Source organism: Aplysia californica, unplaced genomic scaffold, assembly GCF_000002075.1.
Source record: "Aplysia californica isolate F4 #8 unplaced genomic scaffold, AplCal3.0 scaffold00273, whole genome shotgun sequence".
Classification (NCBI taxonomy): Eukaryota; Metazoa; Mollusca; class Gastropoda; order Aplysiida; family Aplysiidae; genus Aplysia; species Aplysia californica.
Genome location: NW_004797543.1, coordinates 869,594 through 882,796, shown reverse-complemented (window position 1 = coordinate 882,796; position 13,203 = coordinate 869,594). Strand labels below are relative to the sequence as shown.

General features: G+C 40.2%; 1 protein-coding gene across 1 annotated transcript in view; it reads right to left on the bottom strand.

Annotated features, from left to right (window-relative positions):
* Positions 1 to 12,875, bottom strand: part of LOC101851273 (sphingomyelin phosphodiesterase) — a gene marked incomplete in the record, with an annotated part of 53,484 nt that extends 40,609 nt beyond the window's left edge. Inside the window, 1 exon segment of the mRNA XM_005101206.3 lies at positions 12,735 to 12,875.
* Positions 12,876 to 13,203: the final 328 nt, after the last annotated feature.

Genomic DNA, 13,203 nt, shown 5'->3' with positions numbered 1-13,203 from the left:
CCCACACTCCTTTTTTTCCAGGCGCAAGATTATTATATTTATTTGAACGTCCCCTTTAGGGGTTTTCCGGAGGAATCGATCCTTGTCTAGATCTAGCCTCCTCCTAGCTTAAGATTTACAGTCTTTCACAAATGTTTATTCTAGATCTAGATGTATCTACCTGGTGCTACGGAACCAAGCAAGCTAAGAAATCAGACGACCGTGTTTACGATTTTACCCTAGATCAAGATCTAGATCTAGATCTAGTTAGACTAGGAGATGATTCAGTTCAAACAAGACTATTGGGGGGTTGGGTCGGGTCGGTTTGCTCGCCAGATTGATGGTGCAAAGCGGCCATCGTGGCACAAGTCGATCACGCCCCACTCGTTGTTTCAAAACAAACAAGTTTTTTTCAGGCGACGAGTCGGGCGATCATCCCGACCCGACCTGACCCGGTCCGGGTCACTGGGCGGCGGCGGGCACCCCATAGTGCAAAGGGGCCAATTGTCCCACTTGGCGTTGTTATTTTTAGTTGTGGAAGAAAATTTCGGTGTTTTTATAGAAATTTTATTATTATTTTCCTGGGGAAAGGGTTGAAATTCGCGAATTCACTTGCGGGTTGCGGGCGCGAATTTCTCTGAGGACAGTACGCTGTACTGTCGGCTCCACTGTACTGTATCGGCAACTTACTGTCTTATAGAATTATTACAAAGTTGTTTTAGTTTTAGTAAGAGTTTTACGGCACTTACAACACAATAAGGTCATATAAGTGCCGAAGATTAGAGGTGTTACAAGAGAGTAACAAACACAAAAAAGAAGGAGGGGGAGACAAGGACGATATATTTTTTTTTATAGGAAAGAAGGAGCAAACCACATCAGAGCACCAGCCAACCACCCACTACAAAGTTGGAAAAAAGGGTTAAACGGTACAGGTTTAACGCATAAGGTAATTTAAGAGGCGGGACTTCCGACTCTGAGTTTAACGTCCATCTCCGAAAGGACCGAGCCAAGTGGGAAATCCGTGTAAAGTGTCTTTCTCAGGGACACAACCTCGGACTGAGCTGAGGCTCGAACCCCCGAACCCGCAATCTCACGATTACGAGTCCGGTAGCCTAACCACTAGGCCACCGACGCCACCTCTACTACTAAATTGTATCTGACATTTTTGGCCGTTTTGAGTCACTGAGACCATGAGGTCAGAAACCATGTTCTAACTGCTCAACCAAAATCGTAAGATTGTTCGGAGTCGCTATCAAGATATTATTCAAAGAATTGCATTTGAAACAGTTTGACATGATGATAATGTCAAATGTTTGACGTCAAATTTTCCAAAACTAGGTACGGAGCAGATAGAACTTTGTTATTCTTGGGAAGCGTACTGTGGGTGAGTTTATGGTTTAACCCTATCCGTACGTCGTGTTTTACTACCGTATCCATACGACGTGGGGAACTCTGTGCCACAATTTAACCCTCTCCGTACGTCGTGTTTTACTACCGTGTCCATACGACGTGGGGAACTCTGTGCCACCACTTAACCCTATCCGTACGTCGTGTTTTACTATCGTATCCATACGACGTAGGGAACTCTGTGCCACCACTTTCCAAAGATGAAATTTCCCCGTTAATCCGATCCGCACGATTTGCAAAGCAGTCTGTCAAAACGATTTTTTGAGAAATACTGAAAGTTTCAAAGAGATCTACGCACTAGAAGTAGCCTATTCTTAAATTGTGAGAATACAACCCCGGGGGTACAAAATGACCCCAGGGCGTACGGATAGGGTTAAGTAAGAGTTTTATGGAATCCCTAGCGGGTGGTTGGAGGGTGTCACTCATGGTAGGTCCTACTTCTTTACTTTCCCTCTGTTTTTTTCCGTCTGTCTGTCTTACCTTTTCCCAGCACTAAATGAACAAACACACAAACAAACAAACAAACAGACGGAACCCTTACAATAAAGCAGACCTGATTTCCTGCCAACCATTCGTGTGGGTGGTTGGCAGGTGTTCTGGTGTGGTTTGCTTCTTCTTTCCTATCAAACATCTATCGTCTTTATCTTTATCTCCCCTCCTTCTTTTTTGTGTATGTTACTTTCTTGTAACACCTCTAATTTCTGGCGCTCATATGACCGTATGCAGTTGCGAGCACCGTAAAACCTCTACTAAAACAAAACAACCATTGGTACTCTGAGGGAGTAACAATACATTCATTCAGTCAGACCAAAGGTCGAGCCATCGAACGATTTGTCAGACTGTGTGCACCAGGCTTAATATACCACGTTCAGCTCACGACAACAAGTTGTAGCTCGACATCCACGACCCAGCACGAGTCTGTTTTTCTGTAGGTCGCCTTCCCCGTGGTGTGTTCTTTCCCAAATAGGTTATACATAGAAATAGCATAACCTCTTTGTTTTTTTCCCTAGAAAATTTGCACACCGCTATATGCGCGCGTTCACTTGGGGTGCACTTTCGTTTTTATTGGTTAAAGATAATGATAATTACCCCCCTCCCCCTCCTCCAGCTCCTCCACACACACACACACACACACACACACACACACACACACACACACACACACACACACACACACACACACACACACACACACACACACACACACACACAATTTCTTTTCTTTCTCTCTTTCTTTCTCTCTCTCTCTCTCTCTCTCTCAGAGTTTTATGTTTTAGACACACACACACACACACACACACACACTCTCTCTCTTTCTCTTTCTTTCTCTCTTTATTTCTCTCTCTCTCTCTCTCTCTCTCTCTCTTTCTCTCTCTCTCTCTCTCTCCACACAACGCATTCTCGCTCTTAGGCAGTCTCGCAGTCAAGTGTGCGCTGAAGTATCATAACATTTAAGAAAAAACCCAAAGTGGATGGAGCCCCCTCTTCTTATCTGAATAAACCTTCCTCAAACGGACACACACCAGACAGGCACACCTCTTCTATTTAGCTTCCTCGTTGGCAACGATCAAATTAATTGCAAAGCTCTTAAATTAAAGTGAAGAAGCGGTGGCGTTTTAGGTTCATATGTGACGAGTTTGATCAAAATTATTAAATATTCAAAAAGTTGTGTCACATACTGTTATGAACGTCTTTGATATTCTTAGAATGGATTCCTATATAGTACTGAAACTGGATTTTTAAAATTGTAAATATTTATGTATTCATTGTACTTATATACATACATGTAAAAGGGGTGTATCTTGACTTCATCTTTGTTTTTTTCCCTTGTCGTTGACATCATTTAGGAGGCGGGCTGCTTTGACAGTCTTTTAGTTTTAGTAAGAGATTTACGGCACTTTCAACACAATAAGGTCATATAAGAGCCGAAGATTAGAGGTGTTACAAGGGAGTAACAAACACAAAAAAGAAGGAGGGGAGATAAAGATGATAGATGTTTGAGAGGAAAGAAGGAGCAAACCACACCAGAGCACCCGCCAACCACCCACGCATTATAATTCATGACAGCGAACAGACTAACCATTACACCACTGATGGAGAAGATGAGAGATTTTACAAGAGAATAACATTTTTTTTTAAAAGGAGGAGAAGGAGGAGAGATAAGGATGATAGATGTTCAATTGGAATGAAAGAGCAAAGCATATCAGAACACCGTCAACCACCCACTCAACTCAATCAGAAGGACGGACTTGTACTGAAGTTCGGTCGACTATGGACCAATTAATGTCATCGGGGGAGTGAAGAAAGAGATGAACTCATCCCAAGTTCAACTTAACCATTGGGACTTGTAAAGAAAAGGAGGTGCTGGTACCCGAGAAAAAGATCAACTTAAATGAAGATCAACTCAGGCGAGTTCAACACAAGCGGAGTCAACTGTATTCGGATGCAACAGTTTCCAAAGTGTCGGCAAGAGTAAAACAATAATAATAATAACATAAAAACTGAACAGAGATACCATACAAAAACCCCATATATATATGGAAAGGGCAATATTTCAACTTTACGTACTTTTTCTTTAAGTATCAGCTCAGTACGTACCATTATCATAATTAGATAATACGGATACTGATATTTAAGTAGAACTAATTACTACTATCATAGTTCGAGAGATTTAAAGTAGATAATTCACTCTATCTTCTCTCTTCACAGCATGTGGCCAGCTGTACAGCTGAGCTCCTTGACTTATCACAAGTCCTTCAAACATCATAACATGCGGAAGGTCATGTCAACAGCACTCACATTTTGACTCGTACTCTTTTAATAAAAAAAAAAAATGATTTCAACATCTGACAGAGAATCAGGGTTGGTGATTTTTTTGATTTTTTAAATAAAAATTTTAAAAATAGATTTTTTCTATTTAAATCGGATTTTTTGATTTTTTTTGGGGGGGGTATTCATGCATAGAGAAACTTGCATTTTATTACAATGTGTGTGTGTGTGCGCGCGCGCTTGTGTTTGTCTAACAAGAAAAAGAAAATGCTAATTTCAATTATGAAAAAAAAAAAAGTAAATTGAATACTGTATTATTTTACTACTTACAGTGACAGGGGGGAAGACTTTTAAGCATGATTATGTTAGTCTACTAAACCTTATTGTTTTAAGATAAGAAGATAAGATAAGATAGTACTTTATTATCCCAGAGGGAAATTTTCCTTGGCTGTACAAGACCGTAAAAACGCATGCAGGTATACATAAATTAAATAAAAATTTAAATCATATATATATATTACTCTCATTAAAATTCAATATGAAAGGAGAAGTAAAGCTGACAAAATTAATGTACATATCAAATGCATCATTCAACCACATGCAGGAATTTAAATACTAGACATTTGGAGTTATATACAGATACAAACTCTAAGAGCAACACACATCTATGCTCATTCTGACAAAAGCCTTATGCTAGATGGTAAAAAACTTCTTTTATATCTTTCTTTCTTTGTTTGTGGAGGTACATATCTGCCGCTGCGTGATCTTACAATTTGTTTGGAAAAAAGGTGTTTTATAAAACCAAGGAAAGGAATTCTGAATGTTTAAAGATGTAAAAACAAAATACATGTTAAAAAAAAATGATTTAAATCACTGAGTTTTATTTTTAAAATCAAGCCGATTTAAATTTTTTAAAAATCAACTGATTTAAATCGAACTGATTTAAATCAACCCAACCCTGGTTTTTAATTATGAAAAAAAAGTAAATAGAATACTGTATTTTTTTAGAGACGGGGGGAAAGCAGACTTTTCAGCATGATTATATTAGTCTACTAAACCTTATATCTGTTTAATAAAACCAAAGAAAGGAATTCTGAATGTTTAAATATGTAAAAACTGAATACATTTTTTATAAAGTGATTGAAATCACTGGTTTTTATTTTAAAAATCAAGTTGATTAAAATTTTAAAAATCAACGGATTTAAATCAACCCAGCTTTGATTTTTTATGGAAAAAAAAGTAAATTGAATACTGTACTATTTTACAGTGAAAGGGGGGAAGCAGACTTTTAAGCATGATTATATTAGTCTAGTAAACCTTTTTTCGGTTTTTGGAAACCAAAGGAAAGGAATTCTGAATGTAGAAATATGTAAAAACTGAATAAAAATACATTTTTTAAAAAGTGATTTAAATCACAGATTTTTATTTTAAAAATCAAGTTGATTTGAATTTAAAAAATCAACTGATTTAAATCAACCCAACCCTGCAGAGAATGCTGAACCAAAGAATGGGCACTCGGCTGAAGAAAAAGTTTTAGTTTTAGTAGAGGTTTTACGGCGCTCGCAACTGCTTAAGGTCATATGGGAGAAAAGGACGATAGATGTTTGATAGGAAATAGATAGATATTAACTCATCTGTCACCTTTCAATATTTTTTTTGCTTCTTAATATTTCATTTCATTTATTTCCCTTTCCATTGACGGATCATCTGAGCCATCAGTTTTAAACGTACCCTATAAAACTTTTCCCTGGGGTAGGGGGATACAGATAGATATTAAATTAACTCATCTCTCAACCTTCCTCAGATTGTCCATCATCCTTTTCCACTCACTCCAACCATACACATCCCATAACATTTGAACTTAGGGGGGAAGGGAACAATACACATCCATTCGCACTGTAATCGTCTTTCATACATGATGCTTGTATCCATGTTTAACTAAGAATAGGTGTGTGTAAGGATCAAGGGACCGAAGTGTCACAATAACATCATCCTATGGATGGGACCATGAAGGTCTCTTTGAAGCTCATTAGTTTAATTAATAGTAAGATAATTTCAGCCCTATTAGTAATCGTCATTACATCCATTCTCATTGTTCGTACCTTTTAGTTCAAATTGACATGTTGAATATTTGTCATGTTGTGGAAAAGGATTTCACCCTTTGAATCTTAATAAAGAGCAAGTATACTAACATCACTGAAGGAAGTTATTCATCTTTAACTAGGAAATAAGACGCAAACCACACCAGAGCACCCGCCAACCACCCACACTGATGAAACATTTAATTTCTCTAATGGACACTGTTGGATAAGAGCCCACAGGGGAAGAGATCAAGGTGAAGACCATCACAGAGAATGATGTATTTACAGAAAAGAGGGAAGACATGGAATAATATCAAAGGCTAGCCCAGGATACGGAAAGGTGGAAAGCGTTTATTCGTGGCTTATACCCTGATGTCGAGAGAGAATGGAAATGATGATGATGAAAGGACATTGAGTTGGTAGATAGTTATCGACGAGCTAGTTTGTTGGCAAAGCGTGCATGAGTGAGTAAAGAAGAGATTGAGAGTATGTATGGTGGTACAAGTATGTGTCTGTGTATGTTAATGTGCATGTGTGAGTAAACATGACAGTGGTCATGAGAGTATACTGTTATTACTACCATGCAGTGCCTCTCCAGGCTGCTGGTGAAAAGTTAGCTACTGGGAAAACAGAACGGTTTCGACTACTCCAGGTCAACGTTTGTGGCCTCGCAAACAAGAAAATAGAAATTTCTCACCTTTTGGACTCAAGAAAAATCCACGTTGCCCTAATACAAGAAACTATTCACCGTAACACAGACCCCTATATCCCAGGTTACACCCATTATACCTGCACATGCCCTGACTGCCAGGGTGTAATCACCTACATCAGAAATGACATACAAGGAAAAGTTGAGAACATCACAACTGACACAAGAACAGACACCCAAAAAGCTACAATTTGGTATGCAGGTTGCAAATTTACAATCTTTAACATCTACAGCCCCCCAGGAAATGACTGCTCTTTTTCATTTCTTCAAGAATCGATATACACCAAGACAATAGTTGCGGGTGACTTTAATGGCCACTCTCCTCAGTGGGGATACAGAATATACAACAAAACCGGAATGGCCATAGAGGAACTCTGTGGCACAACAAACCTTGTTCTCCAAGACAAGAAATCTACCCCTACCCTTTTACACAGGGCTCACAACACACTCAGCAGGCCTGATTTGACCATCCTTTCATCCGACCTCTTCCAAAGACACACCACAGAAGTCCTTGACGGCATAGGTAGCGACCACAGACCCATCATGACTTCGGTGTCGACCCCAAGCCAAAGTCACTTTGTACAAAAGACCAAGTGGAATTTTAAAAAGGCGAACTGGGAACTCTACAAGACAACAACAGAAAAGCTCCTAGAAGATATTACACCAAACCCCTCTGTTGATGTCTTCTGTGGCGCAATAGCAGACTCCCTGCTCAAGGCTGCGGCTCTCTGCATCCCTAGGGGTTGCAGGAAAAAGTACAAGCCTTTCTGGAACAAGAACATCGAACAAGCAGTCCAAGATAGAGAAAATGCCCGAATAACTCTTGAAAGCAATCCTACAACAGGAAACAAAATTAACTACAAAAAAGCCTCAGCTAAGGTCAAACAGACAACCCTCTTAGCCAAAAGAAACAAATGGAACACCACAGTTGCAGTTCTTGACCTACGTAGAAACGGAGCCAAAGCATGGTCACTTCTCTCCAACTTGTGTGGAGAAAAGCGCCGAAACAACCCAAAACCCATGGACACAGAAGAAGGCACCATCGTAGAAGACCAAAACCCATGGACACAGAAGAAGGCACCATCGTAGAAGACCAAAACCCATGGACACAGAGGAAGGCACCATCGTAGAAGACCAGAACCCATGGACACAGAAGAAGGCACCATCGTAGAAGACCAAAAAAAGGCAGAAACCTTCAACAAGTTCTTTGCTTCTATAAACAAAGCTAAACCCCACACTGACCAACTTAGAGACTGTCTGAAAAGACTGAACGAGAAAGAGCATGCGCCAAATGCAAGCATCTCTCTCTTTGAAGATGACTTCACACTCACTGAGCTCAACAGGGCAATGAAGAAACTGAAGCCCCGCAAATCCCCAGGACCAGATAAGATTCACAATGAAATGCTTGTCAACCTCAGTCCCGTTGGTAAGGGTTATATTCTCCAGCTGATCAACAAGACGTGGAATGAAAACACCATCCCCAGAGCATGGAAAAACGACATCATCACACCCATTCTCAATAAAGGAAAACCTGCTGAAGAAATGAAAAACTATCGACCCATTTCACTCACCTCATGCATCGGGAAATTGGCAGAGAGAATGGTCAACCACCGCCTATACTGGTGGTTGGAAACAACCGGTGCCCTGGACAGCAACCAAGCAGGATTTCGTGCGGGCCAACGAACAGATGACCAGCTCTTCAGGCTCAGTCAGAAAGTCCTTGATGGCTTCCAGGAAAAGAAGCACACAGTTGCAGTATTCGTTGATCTCCAGCAAGCATACGACAGGGTATGGAGATGACACAGACAGGAATCCACGGGAAACTCTACAGATGGGTGAAGACCTTCCTTACAGACAGGACAATCCAGACCAGGATTAACAATGGTGTGTCATCCAAAGCTGTACTGGAGGAGGGCCTACCCCAGGGTTCCTCTCTGAGCTGCACACTTTTCCTTGTTTTCATCAACGACCTGCCTGAGACACTGAAATCAGAGAAGGCCCTATATGCCGACGACCTAGCCACCTGACATACAAGTAAACAAGCTGGCATCAGTGCATGGCTTATAAATGAGGATCTAGATAGATTCAACAACTACTGCTGCAAGTGGAAACTAAAAGCAAATTGTACCAAGACAATCTACACCGTCTTTACAAAAAGCCACAAAGTTGCAAAGCAAAATCTCACCATCTTACTTGCAGGAAACAAACTAGAAAAAGTTGAAAACCCGACCTACCTTGGGATCGAGCTGGACAGACAGTTTTCATGCAAAAACCATATCTGGAACCTGAAGACGAAGGCCAACAAGAGACTTAACCTTCTCAGACGACTGGCTAGCACTTCATGGGGAGCGGACAAGGATGCACTCAGACAGCTATATGTTGGCTATGTACGATCTGCCATGGAATATAACCTAACCTTACAGACAATCTGCAGCAAACCAACTCAGAGGTCTCTTGACAAAATTCAAAATCAAGCTGTACGATTTATCTCCGGAGCTTTGAGATCCACTCCAACTGCAGCTTGTGAAACCCATACGAACCTGGAACCCTTGGACTTGCGGAGAGAGGCAGCAGTTGTAGAGATGAGTGAGCGCTACAGAAGACTGGAGAAAAACCACCCAAACAGGAAAATAATTGAACAGAGACAACCAAAGAAACGAATTCTTGGAAGATCAATACTTGACACAGCCACTGAACTAGCAGAAAAACACCATCTTCCATGTAACAGAGAAATGCTGAAACCTTTAAGACCAGAACTCCCCCCAAACACTAACATCAAGAATGCCAACATCAAAACCTCCCTCATAAAAGAGACAGTGAAAAAGGAATGTGACCCAGTAGAACTGAAGACAACAGCTCTGAAGACAATTGACTCCTACCCTAGTGATTCAATTCATATTTATACAGACGGGTCAGCCTTCAAGGGAACTATAAACGCAGGCTTTGGGGTAAGAACTGAACATCCTGACAAAACATGTGAAGAGCTATTTGACGCATGTGGTACTTCTTGTACAAATTACGAGGCTGAGGCAATCGCCATTGAAGCAGCAATCCTCCACCTGACCAACATTTTCATAATACATCCAAACAAAATCAAGAACACCATAATCTTCACAGACGGAAAGTCAGTACTCCAAGCCTTGGAAAACAAGAATTTCGAAAGCCCAGCCTGCCTATCCGTGGCTCAAACAATCAATACGTTCATACAGACCTATGCCGTCGACCTGACACTACAGTGGACAGCTGGCCACAGCAACATCCTAGGAAACGACAGAGCAGACACCCTTGCCAAGAAGGGAGCAACACAAACACAACCACACAACCCAGTATCACAACAGACAGCCAAGAACATCATCAAATGCAACACCAGGGAACAGTGGCTGAATGGATGGGCAATGGGCAAAACTGGAAGAACTGTATTTGCACACATGACAGCCCCCAACTCTAAAGATGCAATAAATTCCCTGAGTAGAAAAGAACAAGTCACAATATTTCGCCTGCGAACACAACACATACCACTAAATTCCTACCTTAATAGGATCCGCAAGGATACCCCACCCGACTGTCCGTTGTGCGACTGCCAGGATGAAACGGTACCACACCACCTCTTTAACTGCCCAGCACTTTGTGATCTGCGTAGCACCTACCTACCTGCCTCCCCAGACATCGGAAACACTCTATACAGCGACAAAGCACAGCTGATTAAAACCTGTCAATTCTTTGCCATATCGACAGACCGAAGGGCTAGAACCCAAATGGCCGCTGGATCGGAAAAGTAAAGTAAAAGTAAAGATGTATCAAGTATGTTTGTATGTCTGTGCCAGTATATTTATCTGTCCCCGCGGTTTTATGCAAAACATTCTGAAATTATGATGCAAACTAAGCCCAAAAAAGTGAAATTATGCGATTCTGTTAATTTTAACAAAGAATGAAAAAGGAAAATAATCAGAAATTATGAACAAAATCATCAAATTTTGCTAAATTATACGGAGTGAACCCCCCCAGGCACAGATTTATGCACATAAATGTCCCATGTGTGTGTGTGTGACCATGACATAGAAGAAAGGTAGAGTGACTTACACAGAAGTACAGTCCAACCTGCTCTAACAACCACCTATCCAAGACAAACCTGTACAAACAACCACTTCCCACCTTGTGTTCTCTTATATATATATGTAATTATAATAATGACCCTGTCTTAGACGTCTGTTTGGTGCTCATGACCTTTTATGCAGTTGCAAGCGCCGTAAAACCTCTACTAAAACATAAAACCAAGACGTGTATCGGTCTAAGACAACCAGTTTTTTCCTTGAAAATAGGTCGCCGTCTTAGACAGTTTGAAAAAAAAAATTTATGAGTATATTCAAGTATATATTTTTATAGTAAGGTGCAGCTGAGCACAGATAACATGTACTCAAAAATTGAAATTTATTCTCAGTCGTGTTAAATTCAAACTGCCCTTAGATAAACACCCGAGGCGGTGCTACCGACTGAAGTGTCTTTAAGCCATTCCCAAAGGGAGGACATTAACATGCACAGTAGAATTGTAAATTCTGATTTATCAATGTCATGCTCATAATTGCGCTTGAACTGCAACAGGGAACTGCTGCTTTTTCTTTCCTAATCCTTACTATAATATCTATCATCATTTTCCTCTACTTCTTTTGTATGATTGTCACACTCTCGTGACCCGCTATTTCCGGGGTGCCTTGATAGTCAAAGCAGACTTTGTGCTGTTAAAGCTTGAGAGGTGAGCAGAGTAAGCCTGATCCCTTGTAAGGACTTCTCTGTTGATTATAATATCCACCCCTTGCTGCTCATATATGACCTTTATGCAGTTGCGAGCGCCGTAAAACCTCCACTTTTATTAAACAACTAGCCCTATGCAAATGATGATGGAAAACAGCACCCGAATCATCACCGAGAATGACAGGTTACACGGGCCCACGCAGGCTTGTCCCCACACAAAGTGATCCACACACTGCTGGAACTGAGACGCGTCATTGTAGCACTCATTAGATCTACAGGGGAGAAGGAAAGCTATGGAGGAGCAAATATATATGTGCAACTATACATGACGGCCGAAAATAGCCATCGATCTATTGAACGGCGTGACGCCGGAGAATAGCCACTTGTCACTTGCTTTTTAAAAAAAAATGTAGCCTGGGCCTAGATCTAATGATATCTCTAGAATCTAGATCTAGATCTAGATATATCTAGATCTAGTCTAGATCTAGAACTAGAGAATTTAGATCAATAGATGTAGATTTTTTAGTCTAGGAAGTTCCAGTTTTTCAGGCACAAACTAGAATCTAGAGTCTAGATATATCTAGATTTAGATCTAGATCTAGAATCTAGATCTAGATCTAGATATCTAGATCTAGATCTATATCCAGAATCTAGATCTATATCTAGATCTAGATCTAGAGTCTAGATCTAGATTTCTATATCTAGAGTCTAGATCTAGAAAAATCTAGTCTAGATAGATATTAGATTTCTTAGTCAAAAAATAAAAAGCATTTATGTCACAGATCAGCCTTTTTTTTAACTCACGAATCATGAGTCATGGGTGATGACTGTTGGTGACACAAACAAACCAACTCACTTGCGAACTCTTGCATTTCATTCAATTTCATAACAATACAAGTGTAACAAAGTGGGCATCATTTTTTTGGTCCAAGATATCTTTTAAAATCTTGAAATCAGCCTCTGTTAGAACAAGACCTAGATTCTAGACTAGAAACCTTTAGATCTACCTTTCACTAAACTAGATCTAGATATCTACTTACCACACATCCCTGCCACCAACTGATAGATCTAGGCCTCGAGAGTCGATGATCCTCCTGCTAGTTTTCCAAGTTCTTGACACGAAATCGTTTACCTCGAGTCGTTTCTTCGTTTCGAGGCATAAATGAGTAAGTTTTTAAGGGTTTAGATGTTTCTAAAAACATCTAGAATCTAGGCAAAATTATTTCGTAGCACGAAACAATACTCAGCAGAGTTGCTCGGGGAAATAATAATAATAGACTCTATAAAGCTTTTTCGAACAAATAAATTACTAAAACGGCTAGATCTGGATCTATTCGTGCTGGTTTCATGATCATGTACACTTTAGGAAAGTAATACAGGGGACAATTTCTTTGGCGTTGTTGCTGTTGAGATTTGTAGATCTAGATCTATATAAAATATGACCTTTGGTTAAAGACAAAAAAAAAAAAAAAGAAAAGACAAAAAGAAGCTAAGAAGACGAAACGCGCT